Source organism: Harpia harpyja, chromosome Z (genome assembly GCF_026419915.1).
Source record: "Harpia harpyja isolate bHarHar1 chromosome Z, bHarHar1 primary haplotype, whole genome shotgun sequence".
Taxonomy (NCBI): domain Eukaryota; kingdom Metazoa; phylum Chordata; class Aves; order Accipitriformes; family Accipitridae; genus Harpia; species Harpia harpyja.
The window spans coordinates 75,376,714-75,396,502 of NC_068969.1; the positions used below are offsets into that span (position 1 = coordinate 75,376,714).

Below are 19,789 nucleotides of genomic sequence, written 5' to 3' on the forward strand. Positions count from 1 at the left end.
ATGACTTTTTTGCCTCAGCCTTCACCAGCAAGTGCTCCAGCCATACCGCCCAAGTCACAGAAGGCAAAGGCAGGGACTGGGAGAAAGAAGAACAGCCCACTGTAGGAGAAGATCAGTTTTGAGACCATCTAAGGAACCTCGAAAGTTGCCCAGAGAAGTTGTGGATGCCCCTGGAAGTGTTCAAGGCCAGGTTGGATTGGGCTTTGAACAACCCGGTCTAGTGGAAGGTGTCCCTGGCCATGGCAGGGGGGTTGGAACTAGATGACCTTTAAGGTCCCTTCCAACCCAAACCATTCTATGTTTCTATGATCTCTGAAGAATAAAGAAACTCATCATTTGTACTCAAAACGGTGATAGTGACATCCCAACCAATGGACAATTGAATTGGTTGTCCAAAGTTAATGGAGGCATTTACTCAGTAACTGCCTTCTAAGCCCCTTTCTGAATCTACAGTTTATTCACATGTCCCTGTTTAGAAAAACTGAAGTTCATGCTTGCACACTGTGCTGAAGTAAGTTCTTTTAGCAGTGGAATAAGGGGTCAGTAAAGGATGCAGTTTGCATTATTTTCTGCTGTCATCCAGAAAGTGTCTGTCACATTGTCTAAGAAAATTGACTGTTTTATGGAGGAGGGAATTAAAATTTTGAAACAGAAAGTGTGAAGAAAAATGAGGATGAAGTAGTGGATTAAAATCTTGATGTCTGCTGGTCGCTGTCCGCTTCATCCCAATGTCAAGCATAACAACTCCCCAAGGTGTTCAGGTGGGTTTTAAGAAAGTCTGTGACTGGTGGTAAAATTCCGTACTGTACTGTTTTTCTTCTGCAAGAAAAAGCAGCAGCAGGAAGAGAACTATGAGGATGCTTGCTAGCATTAAAACACTGAAGAAAAGACATAAACCTGTCTCAGTAACGTACAAACACCAGAAATAATAAATCCTAGAGGTTTCTTTGGCCTCATAAAAACTTGTTTGGGGTTTGTGTGGTGGGGTTTTGGTAGCAGGGGAGGGGGCTGCAGGGGTGGCTCCTGTGAGAAGCTGCTAGAAGCTTCCCCGGCTCCAAGTTGGACCCACCTCTGGCCCAGGCCGAGCCCATCAGCGACGGTGGTAGCACCTCTGGGAGAACAGATTTGAGAAGGGGAACCTACAGTGAGTAGGGGGATTGGAATGTGAGAGGAACCCCTCTGCAGACACCGAGGACAGTGAGGAAGGAGGGGAGGAGGTGCACCGGCGGAGGAGATGCCCCTGCAGTCCGTGGTGAGACAAGGTGTGATGAACTGACCCCAACCCCCATTCCCTTTCCCCCTGCGCTGCTGGGGGGAGGAGGTAGAGAGAACAGGGAGTGGAGTTGAGCCAGGAGGGGTAGGGGGAAGGTGTTCTAAGGTTTGGTTTTACTTCCCAATATCCTTGTTTTGATTTGATTTGTAGCAAATTAAATTGATTTTGTTTCTTCCCCAAGTTGTGCCTGTCTTTTGCCCATGACCATAAGTGGTGAGTGATCCTTCCCTGTCCTTGTCTCGACCCACGATCTTTTCTTTATATTTTCTCCTCCTCATCCCACCAGGCAGGGAGGACTGAGCAATTGGCCTCGTGGTGTTTCGTTGCTGGCTGGGCTTAAACCACGACAGAAGTACAAAAAGATTTGATAGCACATTATTAATGTCAGTCTTTCCAGAAAGAAAATAGCTTTTTATATGGCTTTCCATATGTGAACAGCCAAGAGTGACTACATTTAAAAAAGAATAATTGGTGGAATTCATGGAGCACTATAGGAGTGTTGGGTAGGCAGGATAACATAGTTCACTGCTGCTGCTGTGGCTAGACGTGTGCCAGCAGTAAAATTTATGAGGACTGGAGGTAATTTGCTTCCTAATAGAAGCTGTCCTGTCTTACAGAGCTGTATGAAGCTCAGCGGTGATGCAATGGTCAGGAAGCAGGGGGAGAACACTGCAAATGACTATGCTAACTTTCACCTACCAGCACGCTCCTCAGGGTGTGTTAGTATTTGTGTATACCAGATCATTCTTGCTCTTACCTTTGCTGTAGGGAAGGATTACCCTTTTCCTTAGTAGGAAGAGTTAGAAGGAGCTGAGGGAAATACTATGAAATCATATATTAACTTGAGGAATAAGAAGTAGTGAGAGCAGTAGAGATAAGGACACCGATGTTTGGAAGGTTTGGGGGCGAGCTTGGAAAACTGGTGGCAAAACTGGGCAGAAGACAATTTCCTTTGAAGAACTGCCAAGATTTATTTAACCCACTAGAATAAGGCTTCCACAAAAGAAAGCTTCATTTATCGTTCTGATAGCATGTTCTTAAAGAAGCAGGAATCAGTCTTTTCTGCTCACTTGTATAGTGACTTCTTGGAAAAGATAGTTCTCCCACTGCCTCTGTCCAAAGTATCTCCCTGTGACCATTGCTGTACTGCTGGCTATTAAAATTGCGCAGTACTGTAAGCAATCCAGTAAATTTTTAATAGAGGAGCCTGTTTTCATCATATTGCCTGTGGTTGACAGTGAATAAAGATAACTAATATAATGAAAGAAAAATCTGTGACAATTTCAAGATTAGTAAGACTACTCTGTATCTCTGTGATTTAGCTAAATGCACATCATGAATCTCAAAGCCATTAATGATTCAAGTCAAATATCAATGTCCAGTACTGAACCAAAATACTGACAGAATGGAACCAGGGAAAAAAATTCTCTTTGACTCCAGTGGACCAAGGGTTTCACCCAGTATTTTCTCAAAATGTCTGTTCTGTCACCCCCAAAGCTACGATAAGGCAATGAATTATGGAGCCCAGGTTTGCTTCTTGCTTTAATGGGCAAAGCAGGCTGCTGTGTATAGGAAGCCTAAAGGACTGATAATCTGTTGTAAGTTTAAGAGGCCGCATTCTGCAAAGTAACCTTTACTTCCCTTTGGATGCCTCTATTTCCTTTTTTCCTTGCATACCCGTGGGGCTGTCATCTTTCTCTCCTGTCAAGATTGTTTATTAATTGGCCAGATTTGCTGGAAAGCAATTCCAGGCACTGTGGAGACAGGCATGCTGCTTCAGTGGTGCTTCCAGCTCCTGCTGAACTACATGATTATGGACTTGAAATGGTGTTGTGGTTTAACCCCAGCCAGCAGCTAAGCACCATGCAGCCGCTCACTCCCTCCCCCCCACCCAGTGAGATGGGGAGGAGAATCGGGGAAAAAAAAAAGTAAAACTTCTGGGTTGAGATAAGAACAGTTTAATAGAACAGAAAGGAAGAAACTAATAATGATAACAATAATAAAATGACAATAATAATGATAAAAGGAATTAAATTTACTAAACAAGTCACGCACAATGCAATAGCTCACCACTTGCTGACAGATGCCCAGTTAGTTCCCAAGCAGCAATCTACCCACCCAGGCCAACTCCTCCCAGTTTATATACGGGGCATGGCATCACATGGTATGGAATAACCCCTTGGCCAGTTTGGGTCAGCTGCCCTGGCTGTATCCCCTCGCAACTTCTTGTGCCCCTCCAGCCTTCTTGCTGGCTGGGCATGAGAAGCTGAAAAATCCTTGACTTAGTATAAACACTGCTTAGCAACAACTGAAAACATCAGCGTGTTATCAACATTCTTCTCATACTGAATCCAAAACATAACACTGTACCAGATACTAGAAAGAAAATTTACTCTATCCCAGCCAAAACCAGGACAAATGGGAATTGAACTCAGGTCTCTCACTTGGCCTCACAAAGTGTGACAATTGGCTAAACACAAGGAGCATGCTTTAAAGGTTAAAAACAGACATGTAAGGAAAAGAGTAACAACTGAGAAGGTTGCTTGTAGGAAGGTCCATGTAAATGAAACTTAATGCCTTATAACAAAAGTAAAAAATTGAATTGAAACTAAACAAAATGTTTAGAATGGCATGACCAAGAACTCATTAAGATTGCTGGCTCAGAACTTGAGATTTCAATGTTCATCTGAGTTTAGGATGGGAAAATATATAATTAATGTATTTTACATTATTATATATCATACCATTATAATCATTATAGTAATATACATTATGTATTGGAAGCTCTATGTTATATATTAGCTTTTGCAAAGATGTTGCTTCTGTGAAAATAGAAGTATCCCTGGGACAGATTCAGAGCAGGGAACTTTCGAACAACATAGTGGTAAATTCATTAATTTTTTTTTTTTTTAATTTGGTAATAATCTATTTTAATTTCAGTGAATCTCACTGCTAACCTTTTTTATTGATGGAAGTAACAACATAATTCTGTTCATGCATGAGCTTTAGTAACAGTATTTCTTGCCATCTACTTGATTTGGCCAGTGAAGTCTTGACAACTGTCTTTTTTGTTACCAATTTTGGGGTGATACAGTATTTTCCATCACCATCTGGAGGTTGAAAATTAATTAAAACTAAAAACTCAGTTTTCCGTTGCAGAGCCAGCTGTTAAGCAATAGCAGCAGCCAATATGGTGATAATCCCATTTTTGTAAAAACAGCATTAATATTTACATGCCAAATACCAAGTACTTTATAAAAACCTTTTAACAAGAAGAGAACAACACTTCAGTGACTGAAAAACAATTTTAAAAGGAAAAAAACCCTGCTTACTATTATTCACTTGTGGTCCTGAAATTTTACTTAAATTGTGGGATTGGGCTGATAGAGACACTTTCTTAAAGCAAGAAGAACTGGACTATGTCAGTATGGTTTAGTGGTCACATGAAAAACTCCCCCACTACTCAAAACCCCACGGTTTTCTGAGCTAATTCACTACATAATTTATTCCAATCAGTGTGATCAATGACATGAGATTTCAGCCTGAAGCATTAATGAGCTTTGAAACTTAAGCCTCTTGACACAGACCTGACTTTGCCAGTGAGCCCCAGTGAGCTTAGTGGGTCCCAGCAGAGCGTCCTAAAATCTCAGAGATGTTCTGTGTCATTCAGAGCATTGAGGATCAAGGCTGTAGCTTCTGCCATGTTACTAATTTCATAGCTTCATCATAATCATGCTACCAATAATTTCTATTGCACATAAATACTTCATAACTCTGTTTCCTGGATACAGCTTCTTGGTGTCTGGACTTTTGATTTCAAATGGATTAACGTTTATCCCATTGAAAAAGTGCTAAAAAATATTCCCATCGCTGGAAATTTTATGTAGAGCTAGCTGACAGGAGCATCGAAGATCATGTCTGCAGCAGCATCCTCTTTAGAAATGTATTTTCATATTGGTGATGATTTTTTAATTTTTTTAAATGCTTGGTATTGGTCTGTTGTTCTTTAAAATAGCAGCTGGGGACTGATTTCTCGGGAGATGGCAGCAGATGATGAGAACTTTCCCTGTAGCATTACTAATACAATGAAGAAGAAGGTGGGAGCCACTGAATTTTTATTTACAATGTCCTGTAGGTGTGCGTGGAGCTGTACTGACAAATGAAAATGGCGTTAGGCTTTTGTTTGGTTTTAACTGCTTATGGCCAAGCAATTTGATGTGAAAGCATCTCCAGTTCTCACGTAACTCATCTTCCAAGGAGGAGTTGTGCAGTGTGAAGGAAGGGGAAACTAGCTGAAGCTTAGGCCATCCTAGGGCCTGTTGCCTTGCTGTTTTATCCCCACAGAACTGCAAGGGAATAGGATGGAAAGCTGTTTTGCATTTGGAAAGAAACCTGGAGTTTTTAGGGACCCTACCCCCAACAGGCTTTTGTAAAAGGAGACTGTGCGACTGCACTGCATGGCAAGAAATGTCCTTCCTTCAAGTACACCCCTAAGAAACACAAGTCAAGAGCACAGGCCATGAGCATTGCTTCTTGGTGCTCGTACAGTTTCTGTTTCCAGAATTCACCCTGCCTTCTGAACTGGTGGTTGTTTGTTTTTGTTTTTTTTAAATTTGCATCTGCAGTCCCATAGTTGAATTGCAAACCGAACAAATTATGTAAAGCGTATTTGAATATGCATGTGCTCTATAACCATCGATGCAAACAGAAATGAGGGCTGAGATCGGTTGAATCCATAAGAACTTTTGTCATGCAGTCTCTCATCACAAGCTTTCCTCGGGCTCTGAAATGAAGCAGCGGGGAGCTTTTCACTACTGCCAGCTGACTGGCTGTATCAAAGTTTGGTGATGCGCTAACAAAGCTTCCCTGGGAATGTAACAAAAAAAAAAAAAAAAAAAAAAAGAAAGCTGAAGCACAGCTCTGCATTCATTTAAGGGCTTCTATATCCAAAACCCAGTAGCTGCTGGTTAAAACACCTGGCTATCTGAAGGCAGGTGATCACCCTTATTTAGCAGCACCACTAGCCACGTGACAAGAAAATGGTGGAAGATCTGTATTCCTAGTAAACTGCTACAGAAGGAGGGATGCTGAAGTGCAGCAGTAAAGCATCTTTATTATTCTCCCAGTAGAAAGGCCTCTTCAAGTCTTTAGAAGGTAAGCGAGGCTGATATGCAGAAGGTTTTCTGATTAACAGTTCTGTTGTTGCAGTTACTTAGAAAGGGGAAACATTTGTCAGCATGATGCAAAGCACCCAGGACCTCATTACTGAAAACAGGGCAGCTGTATTTTAATTCTGTTGCAGCTCTTTATGAGAGGAGCTTACATCAGTTCAATGGGATTTCTTTTGTCTGAGTGCAGGCATGGTATTTGTAATGAGGAAACAAAACTTCATTGCAGTTACCTAGCACGTTAGATTATTTTCAGCTTGTTCGCCTAGCTCTGAGGATACAGTGGGACAAAGGGGAGTGAACGGTGGGCATTGGCAGCGGATAACTTGCTTTTAAGACTGCTTAATTACTGGCATAGTGATTGTTTGCGATAGCTCTTGTAGACTACTGGACAATGGTATTGTTTTCAGGTTTTTTGCTATCAACTGAAGCATATGATTTTTGAATTTTTTTGCAATGTCCTTTTAAAGTGTTACAGTGAACAGAATATGTAATCTTTGAAGGTTAATGGATCAAGGATGCAGCAATAATCTCGGTGGTAAGAGGACTGAAAAATTACGGCAAAAGTTTGTTTGTACAGGCAGTATTTTTGTTTAATTATAGGAGCTTGATTTGTCTCCATTCTGTTGTTTGCGTCTCTGTGATGAAGGAATGAAAAAATTCTTCAGTTTTAAATGTGGTAAGCAAACAAATGATAGTGATGTACAGGAGGCATTGAAAATGTATAGAATGTCTAAATATCAGCTACTTGGAGCAACACTGAAAGGAAATGTATGCAGGCTTGGTAGGTGTATTTAGCCAGAATCATTCTAAGTAAGTGGGGGGCAGGCAGAGATGTCATTTCTGGACTTATCTTTATTGATACTCTTGGGAAGCAGAGCTGTCTTGAGAAAGCGAGGAAACACACAGCTCTAGCAGCACTGTCAGGAGGCATTAAGGCAACTGTGGGGGTCGGGCAAGCAGCACACACCAATCCTTACCCTGCCAAAACACTTTTTTTCCAGGGCTGCTGTGTTCCTCCCAGTACTCTCACCCACGCTCTCCACTGCTGTCTCTTGTGGGGCAGAGGAGTCTAAAAATAAAATAAAATAAAATAAAATAAAAGGTCTAAAATAGTCTTTTTATTCCTGTCTTTGATGAGTCTGGCTGTTATTTGGCCCTGCATAAATCTGGACAATGTTAGAGAAAAATCTGTGTAGTTAGAGACAAGTCTAACTTTCGCATAAGTCCACTACTTTAGAAACTTAGATGCTGCTACAAGCAGTCTGTTGTGGTTTTGTGGCATCTCCATAGCGTTCAGCAGTAACAGGGGAGCAATGTTATTTAACAGATTGTAATACATCTGTAGAAAAAGGCAGAGGAAAAAAAATCAATCTTTAAGCCACAGTCTTTGTTCACGCAAAAGATGTAGCTCTCAAACTTAACAAGAAATAATGTATAGGTGAGTATATGATTTTGTCAGCACATGTGAATGTTGATAAAGCTGTTTTTATCCCTGTAGTGTCTTCAGGACTGGAGACACTTCCTATGACACCCTGTACAAATACCCAGAAAAATATGGTGCTACTGCAACAACAAATGAGACCAAGGCACAGGAGAGGATGGGAGTGACAGTCCAGTTGCTTGACAGATTTCTTAGTTTATCTACTTGTTTTTCCTTTGGACGTTGAGGGAAATGGCTTTGCTGTTATGGGATTTTATGAATTAACTCATTTCAGATATTATTAATTAGTTCTTAGTGTATCCTGTAGATTGCTGTCTCCTCTATAGCCATTGCAGCCATGAAAAATAGACAGCAACGGATCAGAGTTCCTTATTTCAGGCTATGAGATGAAAACTGACTGTGTCCTACAGGAACAAGATCACTCTCCTTAGCAGAAAACATTGGCAGCAAACCCTAAAGAGCTGACTGATGGACAGCAGCCCAGCAGGATACACCTTTGCCTGCTTGCTAAAGCAGTAGAGCATACAGCTAACCTTGCCCTTGTATTTCCCAGGCTATAAAGTGTGAGGAGTTCTGTGTGGGGGAGCCCTGTTTTCTCACCTCGTTCCTGAACGTTACTTCTTCATTCTGGTATTTCCCGTTGCTCTGGCTTTTTCATAGCATTTTTACTATGTCTGACATTATCATCTCTCCCACACTTAGGTTGGTTTTTATCTTCCTACTGTTTCTGTGGCCCTTCCAACTCGGTGACAGAGTTCCTGTCTCCCTTCGCACATGCCTTTTTAGACCTGCCTACTGCGGGGTCTGGCAATCTTTCCTGCTCTGAACACCTCCTGCCAGTGCAAGCAGGCTGCAGGACTGCCTTGTTTGGTGCCAGTTTTACTGCTTCAGTAGAGCTTACGATGTGCCTTGATTAGGTGTCTCGTCTGGCTCATGGCTGGGCTTTTCCTGTAGTTTTCCCAAGTTGCAAATCACCCAATATGGATGGGCACTCTTCAGTTACCAATTTACACCCATTAGGGTATTTCCATTTTAATCTGCCAGTTAAAATTCCCACTCCACATTCTGCATTGTCACTTACATTCCCCTGCTGTCTAATACATCTCTGACAACTGCAGCTTTAAGAGAGACTGAAGTTTAACATTGATGTCTTTTTAGAGCCTTTTCTTTAGCTCAGTCATAGCCAAGATAGGGAAAATGTAGCTGTTAGTTATTTGTAGGATTGCTGCAGTAGGTAAGATAGGAATCTAAATTATAACAACATTGAACATAGTGATCTGTGAAATCGTAGTTCCATTAACAAGGAAAAGATGGAAAGCTGGAAATTTGGCACTACAGTGACACAGAAGTGAGAAGAAAAGAGAAAATAAACAAATTCACAAGATTTAAGGTATTGAAGGAATAGAAGTTGTTTGAGAAGGATGAGGAATTAAGTCATAAATAGGACCTGAAAAAAAACATTATGAGGGGAGGAAAAGATAGAAGTCATACAGTATAAAAAAAAATTGCCGTGTATCTTTTCCTGTCTATCAGCATATTATAAATTGTGCCAAAGGCTGAACTTGAAATCAAAGGGGTGCTAGAAAAATCCTAATGCTTTAATGAACAGATCAATAAATCTGTACATCTTGATGTTAAGTGAGTTGTTATGATTAGCAGCTCTGAAAATCATCCCTTAACACCTTTTATCATGCAAGCAAGACAGAATTCACCTGTTGTAAGATGCTTTGTTAAAACTTTTGATGCCAGCTAGTATAGTATGGTAATAACTATCATCATCATGTCAGCATTCATACACGCAGAGAAACAAATCCATTAAGCAATGCAAAAAGTTGACAGTATTACTGAAAAGCCAAGTAGAAAACAGGAGATAGCCACCGGAGTTCAGAAGTTAGCTCAGTTGCAGAACTAATGGTCATTACTAATGGTTAAGAGCAGTCTGAGGCATTTCAGCATGTCTTCATTTGGAAGGAAATGGGCTTGATAAGGTGTAGACTGTAATAATAGCGGGAAGTGTTGTCCCACAAGCAGGGTTCAGTAGCCGCCATGCAGTAAGCCAATCATACACACAGAGCCAAGATATTTATTTATTTCATGTCTGCGCAGAGACGGGTGCTGGTGGTGACTCCACGAAGCTGGCACCCCACACCAAAGAACTACAACGTATTTGTTCTGTTACACGATTAGTAAAAACCTGCCTAAATTTACATTCTTTGGTTAGCAGTGACCCTCTCATCTACTATTTGTCAGTTATATTTAAATTAGCCTCGCTTGCTATGTAAGTTAGCACGCATGCTCCTTGCGGGGCGGGGAGGGAGGGGGCGAGTTCTTCCAGCCTGGAATTGAGTCGGAGGTCGAGATCTCCCCCTGCCACCTTTACCTTTCCCCGTTCATGCTTTGGCAGTTGTCCAGCCGCCTTATTTCCCTCTTCAAGGTCATAGTCATTAGCAAAGCCTTGTATCCTTTATACAAAGTAATCAGGCTTGCATAGTGAAGCTTTCGAGTAATGGTCCTTCTTAAAGGACAGTGCATCATGTTTAACCCTGAATTGCACCATGGCTAGGCTGTAACTCAAACATATGACTACAGAAGGGAGTTTTCATAACTCCACTGGAGAATCTCAGTAGGGTGTATAATGTAAAACTTCCTAAAGATTTTCTGCTTCTGATCCTGCAACCTCTATCTCGTTAACTACTCTCAAAGCATTAGCATACTTCCTGAAAGTGCAGATGGCTGCACTGGGTATAAGGTGCACGCTGCTTTTTCAAGTGCTGTTGATATGCCAATTGCATCATTTGGAGCCGCAGGTATTCTGTTGAATAATCTTGACAGCACATTATGGCAGGAAAATGGTCACTGTGAACCGCACATGCTGGAAGGAAGACTGGTTTTAACGTGAGGAAAACGAAAACTGAGTTTTCTCAAGGAATAATTAATTGCTCAATGAAAGTGGAAGGTGGGGATCGGTCCCAGATCCATGATTAGGCCTGGCATTTTAATAAATTTTTAGAAATACAATTTTCAAACAAAAGGTATTTTCAGGTTATACTTAAGGATCTTTTAAATCAGATAGATTTAACTTCTTCTTTTTCTGCTGGCATTACCTTGTTACAATGCATTTGTAGTGTTTGTTCAACAGGGGCTGTTGATTAACGGATCATTTAGATGTTATTTGTAGATTATTAACAACATTTATTAAGAGCAGAGAGATTAAATGTTAATACTGCTCTGAACCTACATAGCTCGTTGCGAGACCTTGTGATCCTCCAACATTGATGGAGGAGCACTCATCACACAGGCTCCCCAACTCTGTGTTGTTAATTCTGGTAATTTTCCACTGGCTCAGTAAAGATTAAGTAGCATTGAGCTAGGCACATAACAGAGGAGAGCCCCTGCTCTGAGGGCAAGACCATGTGGTAGTATGTGAATGCAATGCCAAAGCAGAGCGATAGATGTCAAGTGGCATGTTACTTCTACCTTAGAATTTGTTACTCCCTACCTGCTTTTGCACACAAAATATTGAGTTAATAGAATATTATTAAAATGGTAATATTAGGAAATGCCTAGCAGGTTCTACACTTCACTGTCAGAGGCACAGTTGAAGACAGTGCTATTTCATGGCTACAGTCAGATAACACTGCCCTAAAGAATTGTCTTCTGTCCGTGTCCATGCCATGAAGTTGTTAAATGGTATGGGGCAGGTCACTAGGAGTCAGCAGCTGACTGAATCGCACATGTCCTTCTCCTCTGACCCCTCTCTGATTTGTTCTTTTTCTGGATACCAAAGTGAAGCCACTGGGGTCTGACTATACCAGCCTTTTTCAGTGGCAGCTAGACATGAGGATCAGTAGTGGTATTTAAAAGATGTTATAAAATGCTACATATTCAGAAAAAAACCCCAAAGGTTATTAGGCATCACATACAAGGAACTCACAATTAATGGACACGCTCAAAATTAATTTCTCTGTTTTTCTTCTGTAACAGTGAATAATTCCTTATCTTAAACTCATAAAGCTGTTGTCCAAGGTATGTTAAATAATGTTTGGAAATGCCCAATACTCAGGTGATTAGCAGCTCTGAAAAGCACCAGAAAGGACTGATTGTCCTGTCTCTACAGTAGTGTTTGAATGGTGCACAGTTAATAATGCTTGGGGATGCAGAAAGGACAATAAAAGGTATCAGATAGTTTTTCACTGGGCTGCACTGTCTTTCCTGTTCCATCCTATGACCTGCTGGTGACAAACCTCTAGGAAGAAACTTTTGGGAACTCTGGGATCTGCTGCAGGCAGCATCAGCCTGCCTTACATTCCTAAGGCCCCATTTCAACAGGACATCTAGGTTTGGGACTTAAATCCAATTTCCCTCATTCTATATTGAGATGCCCTTTTATTTCATGTGGCTGGAAGTCACAGATAGTTGAAGGAGCCTGGAGCCCTGGATTCCTCCCATAAGCCTTCCTCATCCATAGGCATATGCATAAGGTTGCTGAAATAGCCTAGTGAATCCCGTTGTCACTCATCTATTTACTTACATTTGTCCCTCCATGGCTGCCTGCATCCCTCCCTGGCTTTGCCTGCTTCTCTTGTGCTGTGACACAGGGAGGGAGCTGGCAAGGGGTCAGGACAGATAGCCTGTGGCTGCCTAGCAGCAGTGAAAGCAGCGGTGTATGCTGAAGAATAGCAGCTGTTACTTTTTAACAGTCAAACTGTTAAGAGCAGTCAGGAGAGCTGTGAGTAGCTACCTGGAAAAAATTGAGGGTTACAGTATAGGTTTAAGAAGAGGAGAAAAGAACAAGATGGCTAGATAAACAGATACTAAACACTAAAGTTGATTGGAGACTAGGAAACATGTTCGTAAAGAATGGTTAAAAAATTTATTCAGTGACCCAAAGTGAGAACTTTAACATGTTTTCAGTTAACATACTGAAATGCAAACAATTTAAGTCTTCTGGCTAGAATACATGATTTCCTACAGAAAGAGTATTACCTCTTACAGACATGCCTAACTTTTTCACCCAATTTTGATGCTGAAAATGGAGTAAAAAATCAACATGTGGAAAAAATCAAGTAACACTATAATCAGTAAAAGAAGCTTTAAATCTGAAGAGTGAAGTGTGAAAAACTAGGAAGTTGTGACTTTTACTAATTTTTAGCAATGGTTTATTCTGTGGTTGTCAAGAAAGTAAAGTGACATGCTTTTTCTGTAAAATGGGAATATCAGCATGTGTTTATCTACTGTGCCGCAGTATGACAATGATTAGTTAACATTTGCACAGATGTTTGATTAATAAAGCTGGCTCAAACAAAGCACCACAGATAATTTGGTTTGGTTTGGTTTTTTGTTTGCAGCCCGAGATGGGAATAAAAGTCTCATGCTATGCATAAATTCTAGTGCTCAGTCTGTAGATTTTTCCTGAACTAATTTGTGGTTAAAAGCTACCAAATACATAGCAATAGAAACACAGTTAATTTAGTATACTAACATATGGTTGCTAAATGCAGCTCTCGGGAGGTTATAAAATTAATCCATTTTTACAAGTGACCTGTACACAGTATGATTATTTACTCACACAGCTGTGAGTAAAAGTAATGATTTTTTTCTAGTCTCAGATATCCTGGAGTGGATTTCTTCCAGTATGCTCATTTTCTTGGTATGTGGATATATCTGAAGCATAGTCTCTGACTGATACTGACTGAATCCTGCACAGTGTATGTCACTTTGATTTGTTGCATACTCTGCTACAGTTTAGGGATCATTAATTCTGCTGAACCTAAAAAATTCACACTGCAGTCTCCTTTATCTCTGAATGGGCAACTGTAGAAATTTTTGTTTGTTGTCTGGAAGTTTTGTAGCAAAGGACTAGTTTTAGGAAGTAATTTGGGGGATTATTTTTAGTGGGTCCATTTGCTAATGGGTTTCTCCTCTTAGTGCACAATCCAGTTGGGTTTTTTGGGACCAATGTTTCTGGCTTCTTTCTTTTTCTTTCTGTGTATTTTCATCAAACTTTTTTTGGACTAAAGCCCATATTTTTTCAGGTTTTATTTTTCAACTTTATATACTAATGCTTTATTTTATATAGCATCTCCTTCTAGCTAGAGACACAGTTGATGCTGAAGTATGTCCAACAGTTCTCTGACTTTGCTTGTAGAACATTTGTACCAATCTTACATGGATGACAAGCATCAAAACACAAACACGTGCACATTAGGATTTGTTATTAGTCCATTAGCATTAAAGGTCCCTGAAATAACACATCTCAATTATAACATAGTTTATGGAGTTGCATCTATAACCAGAAGAACCATCCTCTATTTAAAACAAAGGACAGAATTACTATATTCTGTCTTTTCTGAGCACTCCAGGAAAGAGTAATGATTTCAGAAAGTAGATACTTGTTATTTTAAAACATAGTATTGTAGCAAGGGTCTGCAAATCTCTAATCTCTAGCTTTTTCTGAACAGAAATGGAACAGCAATTACAAGCTACAAGCTTGGAGCACACATATATAACATATGAAAGAAAGAGAGAGACGTTTTAATTGGCTATAAATGCAAAATAGCAAAACAGTTTCTGTTCTAGAAATAGAATAATGTGTTCAGTGTAATCATGATAACAGAATGGCATTTGCTATTCTTTTATATGAGGTGAGGTGAATGTTGGAGTAGCTACAGAGATGGATGATAGCAAACACCCCTTGTAAGTCAGCTATCTGGTGAGATATTTTGGCTTCAAATTTATATAAATTTCTGTAGCACGGAATTGTAAACTGAAGAGGAATATAGCAATTAAGAAAACACTTTGTATCAACTCTTGATGTAAATTCCGATTTGTGGAGTGCTTAAAGATTTGCTTTAGGCTCCGCTTCTGAGGCTTTTTATTGCTTCCGAGTATGGAAGAATAGCATTCTCATTTTGTCCGAAAGAGGTTAGACATCCTCCACGTGGAGCAATCAAAATGCTGTGAGAGCCATCGGTAAGTTGCCTCTGGGAGTGGAAAGGCCAGAAATGGGCTTACACAAGGTACTGTGCACTCTGGCCTTGGCAAAGCACTTAACCCTCCTTAATCATAAAGGCGCTTTTCAGATGGAGCCATGCTGAGAGTCAGTGGACAGGCGTTAATGGATAAACGCCAAGGGCTTTTTCATACCTTCCAAGGAAAATACTGTACTGTCATGTCCAGTCCCTTAAGTTCTTGTTTCTCCTTTTCCTGTCTCTGCTTGCGTAAGGGTGATGTTACAGGGTGGGGACGGGTGTTCAAAGAAAAAGTACTTTGTGCTGCCTGTGTTCTGCAAAGGCAACTCACAGAGGAACTTAAATTCACTTACGTTGTTTTTGTACCTAAAATTTCACAGTTCATGCATTCTTCCTCAAAAGAGCTCAATTTTTCACTGCAAACTAGTGAGACAGTGTGCTATAAGCAAGACTTTCATTTCATCCAAGACCAAGGTGTACCCGCACAATGTGTGGAATTTGAGAATATGAAAAAAGCCAGATGTCTAGTCTCTGAGTAACCTTTTCATTGTACTTCGTCCCCTCTCCTCCCATTTGGTTTCCAAAACAAGCATGTATTAATATGAGCCGAGGTGATTTCATCTGTGTCATTCCTATTACTAATCATGCTTTGAAACTTCATAAAAACCTTTATCATCTTGTGAAAATTTAAGTAGAAAAGTATTTCTGTGTATAGAGGGAACAGCATGGAAGAAACATGATTTAGTTATCTAGGGAAAGTGTTTGGAATTTGTGGGCTCCACTTCAGATTAAACTTTTGCATTAGTGAATACAGAAGCTAGAAAATGTATACAATTTAAAGTCTAGCTGGTGAGCAAGTTGTGGTGTTTTGGAGTGGAGGGATTCACTTTAGAAATGTGACGGTCACCGTTGGATTAATATTGCTTTCTTTTGCAGGTTGTAGGTGTTCATTCAGAGCAACCCATTGGAGACATTATTTGTTTTAGACTAAAGAAATTAACTTCTTGATATGTAATAGCTGCAGAGCAGCTTGGGAAACTGGTTATGTATCACATATGACACAAGGGTGAGGCAGCACAGCCCGTAGGGATTATGACATATTGCTGTGAATATTCAGAGCTGCTCTTTCCAGAATAGCAGAATGTTGCTGTACCTAGAAAAGTCAGGAAGAATAACTTTTATTCTGAGAAATACTGATTGAGAGGGCACTAAGAATTATTTAAAAATTGTTAATTTATTGAGCTGTAAGAATGTCTGAACCAAGAAGGAGCAAGGAAAGGATTACAGCCTCCAGCCTCTCTCTCCTCCTTTCATAAGAATTTGGTATCTGTGTCTGATCCACCTTTGAGAAACAGGGGTTTTAGCTACTTCTGAACAAGTATGTAGACCCGAATTATCAAAGCAAATATGCAGTAACTTGATTCCTGGTGCAGCTGATCCGTAAATGACTGGTCTGTGTACCACATAAAAGAAGTCATTTAGGACACAAAAAGCTTATTTGGCTTTGACCTCTGTTCTGAGTGAAAGATTCTTTTTTTTTTTTTTAATCAATCTAGTAAATCATACCTGATTAGAATGGAGCTTTCTAAAGTAAGTTAATTTACTTCTTCAATAAAGAGCATTCATTAAAAGGGGGGGGGGGGGGGGAGTGTTTTCTTTTTCTAATACTTTTAGCCACATCATCCATGGTATCAGTTGCACCTGTATGGAAGGCAAGGAATTTTGTAAGCCAGAATTTTGGAACTATGTGAAGTAGTCTGTGGGAAAGGAAGAGGAGGTCGTTGCTTAATTTAAGTCTCTGGAATCCATCTTCCATTATTAGGCTTCCAGCTGAGATCTGTTGAGAGCTTGTGCACAGCCAGAAATTACTCTGCAAGGTGTTGAGCTACTCAGCATAGCATGCTCTCAAAATCCATCAGAAAATGGGAAGCTATGTCTGTAGAAAACAAACTTTGTCCATATCTTGCTCATTCTCACACTGATGGGGAGTCTGGAGCCATATGTTGAGGTACAGTGTCACAGGAGCAATGCTCTGTGACCGGCTTTCTGAACCCACCAGATTTGAAAGATGCCTGTACCGCCTATTAATTTACAACTGAACAAATATTAACTATGGCTTTTAAAAATATGAACTTTCACTGAACACAGAGTATGTATGTGTGGCAAGGAATCTTTAATCTGTTTGGGTAAAGTACAAGGGATCTAGAAAAATATGACTTAACTCCAGAGTCAGACTCTCTTCAAAAAGCCTGTTGACTGTTTATTTGATAGTAAATGAGAACCTGACAAGATTTAAAAAAAAAAAAAAACAAAGACTAAATCAAATCTCAGCTAAAAAATTTCTGAAAGGTGATACCATCTTTTATGTGATTGAAAATACAACAGATAACCTTGTGTCAGTAATGCTTTTGGTAACTGGGCTTGAACTGATTTTTAACTGCCTGCCTTGTCTAAGATCTTTCAGGACTGCAGCATCTTGCTTCCCAAATGAAATATCCCAATATGAACAATATGGATTATTGACATTAAAAACACTGTGCCATCGAAATAAAGTTAGAGAGACTCATACAAATTCTGATCCTGTTGTAATCCCTAAGCGAGGAGTATTTTTTTAGTATATTGCCTTTAGCAGTAGCTGTATTTCAGTAGAAATTCAAACAAAAGGATATGAAACACATTTATCTTTCAATCCCCTAGAAATGTACTATTCTTGGAAACACAACTGTAATATAAAATTCTGGTTTAACTCAGCTCTAGTGGTCACACTGAAAGCAGATAAACATTTGAAATTTATGTCATGAAAGTGTAAGAGATTCTAGAGAAAGCAGCAATGCCAACTCCAAGTACACACACATTTTTTTAAAAAAGATAAAGACACCACAGGGAGAAAAAAAGTCTTGAGGCAATCCTAGAAATGTCATGACTTAGGATAATTCCGTCCCAGGCATTGCAAAAATTTTAGGCAGCTCTCAAAATTCTGAATTAATTGCTTGTGGGAAATTGCTTTTTTCAGATGATAATTGTCGCTGTTTCTGTAGGGGTACAGTATGTAAAACTCAGTCATGGTCTTATACAGAGGAGAAGATGATCTTCATTCTGCTCAAATATTTTTACAGGCCTACTGCAGAGAATACTGTCTCTTTTTAATACAGAAAGCCTGAAAATTCACTATCCTCCTGTAGCTTACTCTTTACACAACTTGAAAGAAGAGCATTTCCTTTCAAATAATTTCCTGCAGTGATTTCTGAAGCTTGTTCAGTAAGGAATTGTCATTTGGTGTGATAAGGCTGTAAGAGATTTTATAAATAAATGGTTTATATGTTAGGATCAAAACCCTGTTCTGTCCAGCCAAACCACCCTTGAGTACCCATAAGTCATCATCTGACTAGTCCTGAGCTGCTTTAATTTGAGAACTTTTCATGGTTTTATATTTGGAAAGGTTAATAAAACCCCAGATAAAATCTTGATCTAAATTTAAAATGGATTAGAAGTATTCATCCTCTCCCCACACTGTTTCCACCACTGTGGTTTCTTACCTTATCTGGCTGTTACTTACAGCACTTCGTTAGAATTCAGATTTTTCTCTGCTAAGTTCAGATGAATAAATTAGACATCATTACACATATTTTACTATTAATTGAACAGACACCAAAAAAACCCCAAAGACTCTAATGACTTATTTACATTTTCAAAGTAAATTGTGATGGTATTCTGTGTATCAGTTTTCTGTACAGCTTCTGAACACAGTTGATGCTACAGAGCAGGAAAAAAGGAAATGGTACGTTACAATCTGTGCCATTCATTTTTTTCATGAGCAGGATAATTTGATCAAATTCCTTTACTGTTCTATTGTGTATCCAAAGAGAAAGAATATGTTAAGCTTTATTTGACAGTAATTAAACATATTCCAGAATTGGCGTGGTTTGTAGAAATCATTAAGCAGTTAATCTCTGTATTTGTGAAAGATGTACTCTACCGTATGTGGGGATAAATCTAGTAAAATTAGCAAGATTAATATGTGTCTGGTTTTATTGAGAGACGAGGCCTGGTCATGAGTTGAGCAGCACAAACATGTTTGACTCTAGCTTTATATTGTCTGTATTTTCTATGGCCTCACGGGAAAAGTGAGAGTTCACTAGCTGGCCTGTCTGTACTGGGAATTTGATGGTATGGGGCTTGAGGTAAAGATCTTTCACAACTTTAAGCACAGTGAAGCCTTTGGCTCACCTGTATGCAGGCCTACATGTACACATTTATATACAATCTATATGAAATTAACAAGAAATCACAGAAAATATGCTCATACTCTGATGCAATGACTGGCCAGAAGACTCTTGTCTGCACACAGTAAAATAATGAGGGTAGTCCTTATGGGGAAAGTGCGGGTAGGAAGAAACTGCGGGAGCGACAAGCCAAGCCTATTCAGACCCGTTCAGCTGAATCATTCAAAACAGAGCTAGCTGATGCTGTGGCAGGGCAAAGTACCTACTTTGATCTCATCACAGCTCTTTCAATCAAAGTGTAAAAATTGTCTGTTCTTCAGCTTTTGTAGAAAAAAAAAATATTTTTTAAAAATAAAGAGTTTGGAACAGGAATATAGAAAAAATGCTATGATTATTTTGATAAAATAAATGAAGCTGTTTTGGGTCATACATTTTTAGTGCAAATAGTTTGAAAGCTGTCAAGAGTGACCTGAAAATGTAAAATGTTGTTTCCTATCTGCAGTTGAACCATCCTCCCAGCAAGCATTTTGTAAAATTCTTGAATAGAAATTAGACATGAAAACAGCTCAAGTCAATTTGCTTTAAACATTCAAATACCTTCTTACTATTTTCACCACTTAATGCCTTTTACTTGTTTTATGTAGCTATGTTAAATGTACTTTCTTAGTACCTTCCTAAAAATGGAGTCTAAGCAGGATATTTTGCAACAT

General features: G+C 39.6%; 1 protein-coding gene across 5 annotated transcripts in view; it reads left to right on the plus strand.

The window, feature by feature from the left end:
• Positions 1-19,789, plus strand: part of PRUNE2 (prune homolog 2 with BCH domain) — a 145,493-nt gene that overhangs the window by 96,197 nt on the left and 29,507 nt on the right. The window lies entirely within an intron of this gene.